Source organism: Crocuta crocuta, unplaced genomic scaffold, assembly GCF_008692635.1.
Source record: "Crocuta crocuta isolate KB4526 unplaced genomic scaffold, BGI_CrCroc_1.0 scaffold517, whole genome shotgun sequence".
Taxonomy (NCBI): domain Eukaryota; kingdom Metazoa; phylum Chordata; class Mammalia; order Carnivora; family Hyaenidae; genus Crocuta; species Crocuta crocuta.
In genome coordinates this window covers 2,168,379-2,172,590 of record NW_027529607.1, presented here as the reverse complement: position 1 = coordinate 2,172,590, position 4,212 = coordinate 2,168,379, and positions in this window count along the sequence as shown.

The window sequence follows — 4,212 nt, the reverse complement described above, 5'->3', positions numbered from 1 at the left end:
AGCATACAAACTGTTGTGGACCCCCCCCAAAAAAAGATAGTCAAATTCACTAAATCATTGTTTATTTTGAAAATGGCCATTTGCCATTGCTTGACTGACAGCCATTTCATATAATTAGCTGCTCAATTGAGTATAATGTGGTTTTATTCAAGTTGGTTCTATGTAAATTTATTCAATTGGTTCTATTGCAATAGAAAGAATAGATTTCAGAAAGAGAACATAGTCTCAAAAGAACATAAGAACTGTAATTTAGTTTAATATTTAGTATTTAAAATTTATATTTATTTTATGATATCATATATGTATGGAAATAAATTCTATTTCCATAATAAGTTTTGTATCTTAGTTTGCTATCCTCTACATTATTGTATCCATTATATGCAGCCAGAAGCATATTTCAGAGTATTTATACTAAAAAACATTGATAATACCTTTTGTCTCAGATTTATGTTTTGATTACATTCACTTTTGACATAACATTTTCAAAATATTTAGCTTGACTTCACCAACTAAAAGTGTTTCAAATATAAATATGTTTTGTTTGAAACACTAACATTTAAACAAAATTTTCATTTGATTAGTGGCATCTAATACTTTTCAGGTTATGCTGTTATATCTGCCCAACTATCACTGGTTTACCCACTTCTTGATTATAAGTATAACTATAAGTGGAATGAAACAAAATATATGTGGAAGATAACCAATTGCTCTTTTCATCCAACTATGTGCTTAGAGAATTATTATCAAATTATTACATCCTGCTAACATTTGAAATAAGATACAATGACACACGCAATCAGAGCATTTATCACTGAAAACAATAGGCTGCCTCTACTGGCTAGAGAATGCAGGCTTGTCTGTATTAGAAGTCCAATACAATTATTGAACTTAATTTGTTTCAAGTGGAAATTTTTGCATGTTATCACTGCCTCTATCTATGCTTCTTGTTATGTGAGTTTAAATCAGAAGACCAAGTTTTCAGGTACTGGTACAATAGTTTGGATGAATTTTTCCAGCTTGCAGCCTATAATTTGGTGTGTTTAATAGTCAAGTTGTCCCTGTCTCCTAGTTTTACAGCTCTTGACATCAGAGTTAACAAATCAATTCTACTTAACAGTATTTTAATTTCAAGAGCTTATTCTATGATGTAATATATATTTTTTCACTTTCTTGTCCAGTTTTCATTATTCAGAATCCATTCTTCAGTGAAATAAATATTTACTTAGAATTGTTTCAATCAATTTAAAATGAACTCATTGTACTAGTGAATTCTAAAAATTCTACTCGATCTTTGAGGTATCTCTTCATAATAAGAGTTGTTAGGGGTACCTGGGTGGCTCGGTTGGTTTAGCGTCTGATTCTTGATTGCAGTTCAGGTCATGATCACATAGTCCTGAGATCGAGCCCCACATGCAAAGCCTGATTGGGATTCTTTCTCTCTCTTTGCCCCTCCACCACTTGTATTCCTCAGCTCCCTTTCTCTCAAAATAAAAAAACTTAAAAAAAGAGTTGTTATTTGATTGAATATAGATCATATAATAGTTTCTATGAGTCCATTTTCTTGCTTAATTTTATTTACATATAACTACAAAAAAATGCTTTCTTAATCATTTCATTCCCTATTGATTCTATTCATTGTTCTGAAATTCTTTAATTTATTTAACAAATATATATATGTGTATATATATAGCATTTCATATGTCGCAGGCACTTTTCTAAGTGCTTTACAAATATTAAGAGTTAACATTCAAACCATTTTCATTATCCTTCAAAATACGGCCCACTGCTTTTTCTAATTTGTGAACGTTTATTTTTCTTCTACTTGGCATCTTTCTATATTTTCAAATTATAAACCAAACAATTGATACATTGCATGGTTCAATTCTCTTGCACTGATCACTACTTTATATGTATTTCACTTAAGTATTTACATAGGTTTAATGCTTAAAGAGCTGACAACCATAATGTTTAGAAAAATTGGTTTCATATGACAAAAAATTCTGTCCTCATTTAGTCAAGGAAATAAGAATAATCAAACTTTTGTTTCTTGGGGAGAAGCAGTAAAATAAATAACTAGTTAATAGAAAATATNAGAATTAAATATATATATTATTATGTGTTCAGTATATAAATTATATGAGATAATGTCTACACATTATATATAATGTATATATATAGAATTTATATATTTATAAGATATATATACACAAAATTATAAACATAAAGCAAATAATCTACCATCTTAAAATAAGATTTCTTTTTGTTTTTTTATTTTTTTAGAAGGAAACAAACAGCTTCTCTTGAGGGAGGTTAAGTAGATTTACTGCTTAGTAAGATTACAGGAACCATATTAAATATTAGTTCATTAATATTACTTAATTAAATATACTTAAATGTTTCCCATTACTAAGAAGTTCTTTTTTGTATGCTAATTTCCAAACACAATGATAGAAGCCATTTTAGTAATCCAAGTATTTATAAGATTGTTCTTTTAGTCAACTCATTGAAGAAATTGAAACAACTAGATGTATTATATTCTTCTCTATCATTTTCGAATTCCCACACACTAAGTCTGATAAAGGCAAAATCATAAATTTCTGATATTTAATTTCTGCTAATCCCATATATTGCTTTGCTGTGGAAAAGAAGAGATAAAATATCTTTACTAGCTCTCTCAATCACCTCGAAGTAGTTACTTCTAAGAAATGGAAAAAATATATATATGGAAGAGAAAGTGGAATTACAAATGTCACTCAGATTGCCTCTTAAATTCTTGCCTAAATTTCTTTGATGTTTTATTTACAATCTTTAACTCTTTTAAAAATTGGCTTTTTCAGTTACCGATAGCTGCTAAGAAACCACTCCAAATATTTTGATCTATAAGGATATATTCTCAAGTTTCTGAGGGTTGGTTGGGAAATTTCTTTTCTGCTTTCACCTGGACATCTTCATGAGGCTTTATGCAGCTGCTGGTTAGGCTGGGTGCAGGCCTGAGCTGGACCAGCTTGTATACCTGGGTCTCTTTTTTGGTCTCTCTCCCTCAATCTCTCTCTCACCTTTGATCTTGGGGTTGTTTAGGGCAAAGTGGACAAAGGCAATGTTGTAAATAGATAGAAGGTGAAGTTGTATAACTTTTTGAGAATTAGGCCCTAAAACTAATGCAGTGACATCTGTCCCTCATTATTGGCCAAAGCAAGTTACCAGGCCAGGCCAGATTCAAGGAACATGGAAACAGATCCCACCAACCCTTGGGAAGGCACTCAAAAAATTTATGGCCAACTTTAATGTCCTCAAGTAAACTAGCTTTTATTGTAGTGATATCACAACTACACTTTTACTTTACCTCTATATCTAAAGGTTGAAATCCGAAAAAGAGATTTTTATTACTGCCAAAATAGCTATGTGATATTGGTGAGTTAATAATCTTTTCTAATTCAGTTTCCTTACCTGCAACATTATAGATATTAACTGTATATAGTCTCTTTGAATTATTCTGTAAATGAAGTAATTCATAAAGGGACTGCCTCAGTACCTGGCATATAATAAGCTCTAGATAATTGTTTCTCCTTAGCTATTTCTAATAGCCTTTCTTTCCTATTGTCTAGAAATTATACTTAAAACAAAATATTTTGAATTATAACCTCATTATTAATTGGTACATACAAGGCTACTATAAGAAAAACAAAAACACCTCTTAGTTACCATGATCATTAATATTAACATTTCACTTTAGTTTTTCAACAGCACTTTCCCAATTTGATGAATAAAAACAAAATCTAATATGTACAATGCATTTTCTATATGAACCTACTTGAATCTCTTTACCTGTATCAATGCAGTCTTCAGATAAAAGACTTGATATCACCAGTAGGCTCAAACATACCTATTTCACAGCTTTACCCCAAATCCTGTGATCAAGGATATCTGGACATTAATTATGTAATGAGCCCTGTGCCATTGCCTTTCTGGCTCTACTAATTAATGATTAATTATTATTGATGATTTATGAAAATTTATGACTAAATTTTATCATACTGTTATGGACCTAATTCCCAATGCTGAAACCTTTAGATAATTCAGACTATCAGTAATTACATCCCAGTCTATTTTTTTATCCAAAACCTATATCTTATTTTTTAAGAAGGATCATGTTACCACACCCCAACATACATGTTCATATTTCCTATTTATATATACATTTCTTTCTTTTAA